The sequence below is a fragment of the Populus nigra genome, chromosome 2, assembly GCF_951802175.1.
Source record: "Populus nigra chromosome 2, ddPopNigr1.1, whole genome shotgun sequence".
Classification (NCBI taxonomy): domain Eukaryota; kingdom Viridiplantae; phylum Streptophyta; class Magnoliopsida; order Malpighiales; family Salicaceae; genus Populus; species Populus nigra.
Genome location: NC_084853.1, coordinates 12386472 through 12398496, shown reverse-complemented (window position 1 = coordinate 12398496; position 12025 = coordinate 12386472).

Sequence of the window (12025 nt, the reverse complement as noted above, 5' to 3'; positions counted from 1 at the left end):
AAGCCAGTGGCGCGAAGCTACCGTGCGTTGGATTATGACTGAACGCCTCTAAGTCAGAATCCGGGCTAGATGCGACGCGTGCGCCCGCCGTCCGATTGCCGACCTGCAGTAGGGGCCTCTTGGCCCCGGAGGCACGTGCCGTTGGCCAAGCCCTCGCGGTGAAAGAGCCGCGCGGGCCGCCTTGAAGTACAATTCCCACCGAGCGGCGGGTAGAATCCTTTGCAGACGACTTAAATACGCGACGGGGTATTGTAAGTGGCAGAGTGGCCTTGCTGCCACGATCCACTGAGATTCAGCCCCATGTCGCTCCGATTCGTCCCCCCCGAGCCCCTCCAGGGGCACGGCGTCGCGGAGGCTGGGGCGCGATCCGGCAGCGTTCCCGGGATCTCGGGACCGGACAGTCCAAGGCTTGACGGAGAAGACCGCTGGTCTGGACATTGGGGCGGTGGCAGCCATGCCACCGGCGGGAAAAATCGGCAGCGCAGATTTGTGCGGCTGGGGGTTCGTCGGGGAAAATCGGCAGCGCAGATTGTCTGACGAGCATGGGCTGGACGCTGGACTGTCCAGGCCAGGCAGGAAAAGTCGTCGAGGGGACACGCTGACGAAACAGCGCTGGTTCAGGCACGGCGGGCAGTGCTGGAATCGGCAGCGCCGACGAAATCGGCAAAGTCGGCAGAATCGGCAGCGGGTGCTGGCGATGGGTCTGGACGGGCTGGATAGTCCAAGGCTCGACGAGAAAGACCGCAGGTTGAGACACTGGGGCAGTGGCAGCCCGCGGGACAGTGTTGGCAGATTCGGCAGCGCAGATTTGTGCGGCTGCAGGTTCGTCGGGGAAAATCGGCAGCGCAGATTGTCTGACGAGCATGGGCTGGACGCTGGACTGTCCAGGCCAGGCAGGAAAAGTCGTCGAGGGGACACGCTGACGAAACAGCGCTGGTTCAGGCACGGCGGGCAGTGCTGGAATCGGCAGCGCCGACGAAATCGGCAGAGTCGGCAGAATCGGCAGCAGGTGCTGGCGATGAGTCTGGACGGGCTGGATAGTCCAAGGCTCGACGAGAAAGACTGCTGGCTTAGACACTGGGGCAGTGGCAGCCCGCGGGACAGCGTCGGCAGATTCGGCAGCAGTGTCTGTTTCGGCAGCGTTGGCTCGGAATCGGCAGAGCCGGCGAAATCGGCAAAGTCGGCAGCAGGTGCTGACTGTGAGTCTGCACGATTTATGGTCCAGGGCTTGACGGAAAAGACTGTTGGTCCAGACAAGGGGGCAGCGGCAGCCATGCCAACAGGGGGGAATCGGCAGCGCAGATTTTTCGACGAACATGGGCTGGACGCTGGACTGGCCGGGCCATGCAGGAAAATTCATCGAGGGGACACGCTGAAGAAACAGCGCTGGTTTAGACACGGTGGGCGCAGTGTTGGAATCGGCAGCGCCGATGAAACCGGCAAAGTCGGCAGAATTGGCAGCGGGTGCTGGCGATGGGTCTGGACGGGCTGGATAGTCCAAGGCTCGACGAGAAAGACCGCAGGTTGAGACACTGGGGCAGTGGCAGCCCGCGGGACAGTGTTGGCAGATTCGGCAGCGCAGATTTGTGCGGCTGCAGGTTCGTCGGGGAAAATCGGCAGCGCAGATTTTTCGACGAACATGGGCTGGACGATGGACTGTCCAGGCCAGGCAGGAAAATTTGTCGAGGGGACACGCTGACGAAACAGCGCTGGTTCAGGCACGGGGGGCAGTGTTGGAATCGGCAGCGCCGACGAAATCGGCAAAGTCGGCAGAATCGGCAGCGCAGATTTTTCGACGAACATGGGCTGGACGCTGGACTGGCCGGGCCATGCAGGAAAATTCATCGAGGGGACACGCTGACGAAACAGCGCTGGTTCAGGCACGGCGGGCAGTGTTGGAATCGGCAGCGCCGACGAAATCGGCAAAGTCGGCAGAATCGGCAGCGGGTGCTGGCGATGGGTCTGGACGGGCTGGATAGTCCAAGGCTCGACGAGAAAGACTGCTGGTTTAGACACTGGGGCAGTGGCAGCCCGCGGGACAGTGTCGGCAGATTCGGCAGCGCAGATTTGTGCGGCTGCAGGTTCGTCGGGGAAAATCGGCAGCGCAGATTTTGCGACGAACATGGGCTGGACGATGGACTGTCCAGGCCAGGCAGGAAAATTTGTCGAGGGGACACGCTGACGAAACAGCGCTGGTTCAGGCACGGCGGGCAGTGGTGGAATCGGCAGCGCCGACGAAATCGGCAAAGTCGGCAGAATCGGCAGCGCAGATTTTTCGACGAACACGGGCTGGACGGTGGACTGTCCAGGCCAGGCAGGAAAATTCGTCGAGGGGACACGCTGAGGAAACAGCGCTGGTTCAGACACGGTGGGCGCAGTGTTGGAATCGGCAGCGCCGAGAAAATCGGCAAAGTCGGCAGAATCGGCAGCAGGTGCTGGCGATGAGTCAGGACGGACTGGATAGTCCAAGGCTCGATGAGAAAGACCGCTGGTTTAGACACTGGGGCAGTGGCAGCCCGCGGGGCAGTGTCGGCAGACTCGGCAGCAGTGTCTGCCGATTCGGCAGCGTTGGCTTGTTGGCGCGGGGGGCCGATGCGAGTGGGGACTTGGGCAGCGGGCAGTGAAAGCAAGAGTTTCCCCGATGCTGCCGGGAAAAACGCTCCCCGGGATGGCCGGGTGAGATGACCCGGCGGCCCGCGACGGGTCATTCAATTCCATGCCCCGTCAACATAACTCCCGATGTACTGTTTGCTTTTTCGGAAGAAGAGATCCATCCCCCCATCCTCGGCCAGCCAAAAACGCTCCAATTAATGGCCGGGTGAGATGACCCGGCGGCCCGCGACGCGTCATTCAAATCACTGCCCTATCGGCTACAACTGCTGATGGGTGGGATTAGAGGCCTGCTGTTAGGGCTCTAGGCGCGGGGACGCGCCAACGAAGGCACACTGCCTAGAATTCGGCAGCGATGGACAGCGGCAGCCTTGCATAGGCAGAAACGAATTCGGCAAGCAGCGTGCAATGATCTATGCGAGTCTTTGAGCTACGACTTGGCATGGATGTGGGGGCTTAGATACTGGACCTTCTAAGTCAGCAGCTGACGCAGCAGAACAGGCAGTTGGGACTGCCAAGTAGACAGCCAGGAAATGGGGGAAGTGGCAGCTTCATGGGAGGCAAAACGTGGGAGCATAACTGGGGTGTTCTCCATGCCACTAAGTCCTGGAAACATGGGATCATGGGTAAGAGGTAGTGCTCCACTATGTCCTGAAAACATGGGATCATGGGATGGAGGAAGTGCTCCACTAGGTCCCGAAAATGGGGGATAATGGGGGGGAGCCTGCAGCTCATGTATGTCTATAAATAGGCTTGCCAAGCCTCTGTTGTGGAGCTTGCGATTTTGTGCATAGCACACACACTCTTGTTGTGTATTCCTTTGTTGATGAGATAAATAAAGGTTGAGAGGGATTCTTGTAATCTTGTTGTGCTTGCTTGTGTTGGTTTCCTTGTTTGCGACGAAGCTATTGTGAGAACCTCTTTGGGTGAGCGAAACACATAGTCGTAGGGAAACACGAGCGAAAAGAGTGAGGCAAGGCTGAGTCTAGTCGGGACTAGACTGCCGCATTGGGTTGAATTTCGTTGCGAAAAATTTAACCCCGTGACAATTGGTATCAGAGCACGGTTGATTCTAACAACGTGCAGCAGAAGTCATGGAAGCTATTCGGGAACGGTTGACGCGTCTTGAGACTTTGATAGGGTCGGATGAAGAAGACGAAGAACGTTCTATTATGGATCGCTTGAAGGAAGCTATGGAAAGCGCTGAAAGGGCTGAGAGCCTGTATATTTCTCTTGCGGCAGAATCGAGTGAACGATTGGCTGCTGCCGAAGAGACGATTGCCATTCTAAAGAGGGCAGTGACAAACGCTCCTATTGGGGTAAGTAATTCGAAACCTAAAGTGCCTGAACCAAAGTGTTTTGGTGGAGCAAGAAGTTCCAAAGAGCTGGAGAATTTCTTGTGGGATATGGAACAATACTTTAGTGTTGCGAAGATTGGCGCGGCTGAACAAGTGGATCTTACCGTGATGTATCTCACGGGTGATGCGAAGCTTTGGTGGCGAACGAGAACCAAAGAGGACTTAAGTGCTGGACGTCCAAAGATTGAGACGTGGGATTGTCTCAAGCAAGAGCTGAAAGAGCAGTTCCTTCCGAACAACACGTCGTGGATTGCGCGGGAGGAACTTAAAAGACTCAAACATGACAGGTCAGTTCGTGATTATGTTAAGTCTTTCAGTTCTTTGATTCTCGACATCGAGAATATGTCCGAGGAGGACAGGCTATTCAACTTCATGTCCGGATTGCAAACTTGGGCGCAAGCGGAACTAAGGCGACAGAATGTAAAGGATCTGTCCTCCGCTATTGCTGCTGCGGACAGTTTGATTGATTTTAAATCAACTACTAGAGAGGGCTATACATCAACCTCCTTCAAGTCTAAGGGAAGAAACAAGGAGGAAAGAACGAGGAAGAAGTTCGGTGGGGGTGCATCGAGGGCTACTGCCGCGGAGAAGGGCAAGGCCAAGTTTATGGGTGCACAAGGTAAGAGTACTAAACCGAACTTTACTTGCTTCATTTGTGATGGTCCTCACTTTGCGAGGGAATGTCCAAAGAGGGAGAAGTTGAATGCTATTCGGGCTGGGGATAGCGATGAGGGGGAAGGGGTAGTTACGCACGTCAACCCTATGCGTGTGATAAACTGCCTGGTAGCTAAATCAGGGGATGGGGCTGCTGAATCCCGCCCTGTCGATAGAGACTTGGCAAGGATTGATGCACTGCGGAAAGGGAAGTCAGGGGCTACGGACAATCTAATGTATGTGAAGATTGTGGTAAATGGCAAAGACGTGAATGCTATGCTGGATTCAGGTGCAACGCACACGTTTGTGGCAGATCGGCTGGTGAAAGAACTTGGCCTGCGGCTGAGTGACAGCCACACATCCATGAAGGCAGTAAACTCAAAGGCACAGAGGATTGCTGGGATGTCTTACGATGTGCCGATAACGCTGGATCAGTGGAGAGGTAAGCATGATGTGCTGGTCGTAAATCTTGACGATTACGATATTATTCTTGGCCTAGATTTCTTACGAAAAGCCAAGGTTGTCTTGATGCCTTATCTCAATGGAATGATGATTGCAAGTGAGGGATGCCCTTGTTTCGTCCCATGTTGTAATGTCGCAGCTGCGAATGTGGTGAAAAAGGGGAAGAGCTTGGTCTCGGCAATTGCTATTGATAAAGCATTGCGGAAAGGAGGGGAAGTGTTTCTGGCAACAATAGTTGACGAGAAGGCAGACCATTGTGGTGAGGTGCCGAAAGAAATTGCTAGCGTGCTGCAGCAATTCGAAGATGTGATGCCGCCTCAGCTACCCAAGAAACTCCCGCCTAGGAGGGCCATTGACCATCGAATTGAGCTGGTGCCAGGGGCAAAGCCACCATCTCAAGCCCCTTACCGAATGTCGCCAAGGGAATTGGCAGAATTGAGGAAACAATTGGAAGAGCTGATTGACTCAGGGTTTGTCCGGCCTTCCAAGGCTCCGTATGGTGCTCCGGTTTTGTTTCAAAAGAAGGCGGATGGAAGCCTTCGCATGTGTGTGGACTACCGAGCACTCAACAAGGTAACAATCAAAAACAAATATCCTGTTCCTTTAATTCAGGATTTGATGGACAGATTGTGTGGAGCCTCAATCTTTACAAAATTGGACTTGCGATCGGGGTATTGGCAAGTGCGGGTTGCTGATGGTGATGAGCATAAAACTACTTGTGTGACAAGGTATGGCTCCTATGAGTTTCTAGTTATGCCATTTGGCCTAACAAATGCTCCAGCAACATTTTGTAATCTAATGAATGACGTGTTATATGATTTCTTAGACAATTTTGTTGTAGTCTACTTAGATGACATTGTAATCTATAGTAGAGGCATTGAAGATCATGTAACTCATCTCTCTAAAGTCCTAAGTAGGTTGAGAGAATATGAATTGTATGTAAAGAGAGAAAAGTGTGAGTTTGCAAAAGCTGAAATTATGTTCCTAGGCCACTTGATTGGGGAAGGACAAGTGAAGATGGATCCAAGGAAGATTCAAGCCATTGTTGAATGGACAGCACCAAAATCTGTCCCGGAATTGAGATCATTTTTGGGGCTTGCAAACTACTACAGACGATTCATTGAGGGTTATAGCAAGAAGACAACTCCTCTCTCGGATCTTCTCAAGAAGAGTCGGAGATGGGAATGGACGGTTGACTGTCAGCAAGCTTTTGAGAAGCTGAAGACAGCGGTAGCGTCAGCTCCAGTCTTGGGGCTGCCTGATTTTGAGAAGCCATTTGAAGTGCATACGGATGCTTCGGATAGGGCTATTGGTGGAGTACTGGTGCAAGATGGACATCCGGTTGCTTTCGAGAGTCGGAAGCTAAATGATGCGGAACAGAATTACTCGACGCATGAGAAAGAAATGACGGCAGTAGTGCACTGCCTTGGCATATGGAGAGTATATCTGTTGGGGCCGAAATTTGTTGTCAAGACTGACAATGTTGCCAACACATTCTTCTGGACGCAGAAGAAATTGTCGCAGCGACAAGCTCGGTGGCAGGAATTCTTGGCCGAATATGATTTTGTATGGAAGCACAAACCAGGAAGCCACAATCAGGTTGCGGATGCACTTAGCAGACGCGAAGTAATCGCTACTGTTCTTGCTATTGTTCAGGTGGAGTCGGACATGCTGTGTCGACTTCGTCAAGCTGCGGGGGAGGATGCAGCGTACAAGAAATTGGTTGAGCTTGTACAAGAAGGGACAATACGGAGGTATTGGTTGGAACAAGACTTACTCTATGCAAAGGGGGGTCGAATCTTCGTGCCAAAGGGAGAGCTGCGGAAACACTTATTGATGGAGACTCATGATCCGCAGTGGGCTGGACATCCAGGTAGAGAAAGGATGGTTGCTCTCCTGTCGCAGACTTATTATTGGCCGAAGATGGAGGAAGATGTAGAACTTTATGTCAGGACTTGTCTAGTGTGCCAACAAGACAAGACGTTAAGGCAGCGTGAGGCAGGCTTGTTACAGCCGCTGCCGATTCCAGAAAGGCCTTGGGTATCGGTCTCAATGGATTTCGTTGTTGGTTTTCCAAAGGTGGATGGCATGAACACAATCATGGTTGTTGTGGACAGATTCACTAAGTATGCGGTGTTTGTCGCTGCCCCGACGGTGTGTACAGCCGAAGTGGCCGCTGAATTATTCTACCGCAACGTGGTGAAATACTTTGGAGTACCTTCAGACATTGTAAGTGATCGTGATGTGAGATTCACGGGTAGATTCTGGACAGCATTGTTCAACATGATGGGAACAAGGCTGAAGTTTTCGACTGCCAATCACCCGCAAACTGATGGACAAACGGAAAGGATAAATGCTTTGCTGGAGGAATATTTGAGACACTACGTGACAGCGACGCAGCGAAACTGGCTGGAGTTGCTGGATAGTGCGCAGTTTTGCTATAATCTTCAAAAATCCTCGGCAACGGAAGCAAGTCCGTTTGAGCTAGTTTTGGGAGCCCAACCCCAAACTCCTGCGGAGATTGCAGTGCAGATATCGGGTGGGAAGAGTCCAGCGGCGTACAGGTTTGCGATGGAACGGCAGGAACTGTTTGAGCAAGCCCAAGATAGCTTGCGTAAGGCAAGGAAAAGGATGCTCAAATATGCCAATCAAAAGCGAAGATTGCTGGAATTCAGTGTGGGTGACAAGGTGTTACTCAAGTTAACTCCGCAAATTTGGAAGAAAATTGTGGGGACGACGAAGCACCGAGGGTTGGTGCCAAGGTATGACGGGCCTTTTGAGGTCATTGAAAAGGTAGGGGCTGTGGCATACAGATTGGAGCTGCCCGAACGGCTGAAGCTTCATCCTACTTTTCACGTAAGTTACTTGCGGCCTTTTTATGAAGATCATGAGGATCCAAAAAGAAGTAAGTCGCAACGGGCTCCTCCTACGATTCATAAACAATTTGACGATGGTATTGTCAAGATTATGGATCATCGTAGACTCGGCCAGCATCGAAAGAATCGGCGGACAGAATTCTTGATAAAATGGAAGAAAAATGAGGAGGTTTCGTGGGAAAAGGACACAGACTTATGGCAATTTGAGGACCAAATACAAGACTACCTCACATCTATTCCGACGAGGGCGTCGGACTCTTCTAGTGGGGGTGGTTTGTTAGGGCTCTAGGCGCGGGGACGCGCCAACGAAGGCACACTGCCTAGAATTCGGCAGCGATGGACAGCGGCAGCCTTGCATAGGCAGAAACGAATTCGGCAAGCAGCGTGCAATGATCTATGCGAGTCTTTGAGCTACGACTTGGCATGGATGTGGGGGCTTAGATACTGGACCTTCTAAGTCAGCAGCTGACGCAGCAGAACAGGCAGTTGGGACTGCCAAGTAGACAGCCAGGAAATGGGGGAAGTGGCAGCTTCATGGGAGGCAAAACGTGGGAGCATAACTGGGGTGTTCTCCATGCCACTAAGTCCTGGAAACATGGGATCATGGGTAAGAGGTAGTGCTCCACTATGTCCTGAAAACATGGGATCATGGGATGGAGGAAGTGCTCCACTAGGTCCCGAAAATGGGGGATAATGGGGGGGAGCCTGCAGCTCATGTATGTCTATAAATAGGCTTGCCAAGCCTCTGTTGTGGAGCTTGCGATTTTGTGCATAGCACACACACTCTTGTTGTGTATTCCTTTGTTGATGAGATAAATAAAGGTTGAGAGGGATTCTTGTAATCTTGTTGTGCTTGCTTGTGTTGGTTTCCTTGTTTGCGACGAAGCTATTGTGAGAACCTCTTTGGGTGAGCGAAACACATAGTCGTAGGGAAACACGAGCGAAAAGAGTGAGGCAAGGCTGAGTCTAGTCGGGACTAGACTGCCGCATTGGGTTGAATTTCGTTGCGAAAAATTTAACCCCGTGACACCTGCCATGGTGGTGAGGGGCGGCGAGGACCGTGAAAGCTAGAGTTTTTCAGAGGCTGCCGGGAAAAAGGCCCCTCGGGTGGCGGGGTGCGAGGACCAGGCGCGTCATTCAATTCTCTTCCCTATCAACTTGGCTCCCGTTGGCGGGATTGGAGGCCTACTGTTTGTTACAGGGCTAAAATCGTCAGGGGAAGAGCTGACGAAACAATGCTGGTTTGGATGCAGGGGGTAGTGTTGGAATCGGCAGCGCGGACAAAATCGGCAAAGTCGACAAAAAAGACTGTTGGTCTGGACATCGGGGCAGCGGCAGCCATGCCGACAGGGGGGGAAATCGGCAGCGCAGATTTGTGCAGCTGCAGGTTCGTCGGGGAAATCGGCAGCGCAGATTTTTCGATGAACATGGGCTGGAAGATGGACTGTCCAGGCCAGGCAGGGAAATTCGTCAAGGGGACACGCTGACGAAAGTAGGCTCGTCGGTGAAAATCGGCAGCGCAGATTTTTCGACGAACAGGGGCTGGATGCTGGACCGGCCGGGCCAGGCAGGAAAATTCGTCAGGGGGGCACGCTGACGAAAAGAGGGGCTGCCGCGTGGAAAATCGGCAGCGCAGATTTTTCGACGAACATTCGTCAGGGGGGCACGCTGACGAAAAGAGGGGCTGCCGCGTGGAAAATCGGCAGCGCAGATTTTTCGACGAACAGGGGCTGGATGCTGGACCGGCCGGGCCAGGCAGGAAAATTCGTCAGGGGGGCACGCTGACGAAAAGAGGGGCTGCCGCGTGGAAAATCGGCAGCGCAGATTTTTCGACGAACATTCGTCAGGGGGGCACGCTGAGGAAAACAGGGGCTGCCGCGTGGAAAATCGGCAGCGCAGATTTTTCGACGAACATTCGTCAGGGGGGCACGCTGAGGAAAACAGGGGCTGCCGCGTGGAAAATCGGCAGCGCAGATTTTTCGACGAACAGGGGCTGGATGCTGGACCGGCCGGGCCAGGCAGGAAAATTCGTCAGGGGGGCACGCTGACGAAAAGAGGGGCTGCCGCGTGGAAAATCGGCAGCGCAGATTTTTCGACGAACAGGGGCTGGATGCTGGACCGGCCGGGCCAGGCAGGAAAATTCGTCAGGGGGGCACGCTGACGAAAAGAGGGGCTGCCGCGTGGAAAATCGGCAGCGCAGATTTTTCGACGAACAGGGGCTGGACTGGCCGGGCCAGGCAGGAAAATTCGTCAGGGGGGCACGCTGACGAAAACAGGGGCTGCCGCGTGGAAAATCGGCAGCGCAGATTTTTCGACGAACAGGGGCTGGACTGGCCGGGCCAGGCAGGAAAATTCGTCAGGGGGGCACGCTGACGAAAGTAGGCTCGTCGTGGAAAATCAGCAGCGCAGATTTTTCGACGAACAGGGGCTGGACGCTGGACTGGGCCAGGCAGGAAAATTCGTCAGGGGGGCACGCTGACGAAAACAGGGGCTGCCGCGTGGAATGGCAGCCTACACGCAGATGCGAATTCGGCAGCGCACGATGGCTTGAGCAGGTCATGGGTTCGACTTGGCGCGATCTGAAACCTGGACGAGGGACTGTCGACGCTGGACGAGCCAGCGCGGTGGCCTGTCGTGCCCCGTTCAGGGGGGGCCTGCCGCGGAGACAGCCCTCGCGGGCTCGACAGCGCAGGCCAGCGTCCCCGACGTCGCTGGCCGCGGCAGGCGAGCTGCCGGGGTTCCCGCATTCCTACAAGAAAACGTCGTGCTTTCCACATGAAACCAATCCAGTAAAATCAGCCATATTTTTATGAGGCTGCCCACTGAATTTGGGGTCATTCCGGGCCGGTTCCTAGTTTTGCGGATTTACTCGATTTCTAATGGTAGGAAAATTAAAACAAATACTTCCCGACCTCGAAAAATTCTGGGAAAATTAATGAAGGTGGATTGGATTTTTGCCAACCTCTCTGCAAAATTTCAGCTCAAAATACCAAGAAATGAATTTTTTAGAGGGGGGGTGACAGCTGGGACCTAGTAGTGTCTCCCCCTGCCAGAGCTGCAATGACACTTATTGCTCTTTAGGGAGCCACCAGGCCGGCGCCCCTCAAAGACCACACGCGCGCGCGCGCCCGCCCGCGCTGGGCGCTGGGGCGCTGGGGCCTGAGGGCCTGGGGCCCTTGGGGGCCCTTGGGCGCTTGGGCGCGCGCGCGCGGCCCCCGCAGCCATGCCGCGCCGCGCGACGCGCGGACAGCCCCTGCTGGCTTGCTCTCTCGCCCGCGGGGGGGCTGCCTTCGGGCCCTGGCCCCCCGCGTTCTGGCCTGCCCCCTGCGGGGGAGAGGCTAGGCGCTGCAGGGGCCAGCCCGACGTCGCTGGCCGCGGCAGGCGACAGCCCCTGCTGGCTTGCTCTCTCGCCCGCGGGGGGGCTGCCTTCGGGCCCTGGCCCCCCGCGTTCTGGCCTGCCCCCCGCGTGGGAGAGGCTAGGCGCTGCAGGGGCCAGCCCGACGTCGCTGGCCGCGGCAGGCGACAGCCCCTGCTGGCTTGCTCTCTCGCCCGCGGGGGGGCTGCCTTCGGGCCCTGGCCCCCCGCGTTCTGGCCTGCCCCCCGCGTGGGAGAGGCTAGGCGCTGCAGGGGCCAGCCCGACGTCGCTGGCCGCGGCAGGCGAGCCGCCGGGGTTCCCGCATTCCTACAACAAAACGTCGTGCTTTCCACATGAAATCAATCCAGTAAAATCAGCCATATTTTTATGAGGCTGCCCACTGAATTTGGGGTCATTCCGGGCCGGTTCCTATTTTTTCCGATTTCCTCGATTTTTAATGGTAGGAAAATAAAAAAAAATACTTCCCGACCTCGAAAAATTCTGGAAAAATTAATAAAGTTGGATTGGATTTTTTCCAACCTCTGTGCAAAATTTCAGCTCAAAATACCAAGAAATGAATTTTTTAGAGGGGGGGTGACAGCTGGGACCTAGTAGTGTCTCCCCCTGCCAGAGCTTCAATGACACTTATTGCTCTTTATGGGGGTGCCCCCTGACTGGCCATGGGGCGCGCTGGCCTGGCGCCCATAGGC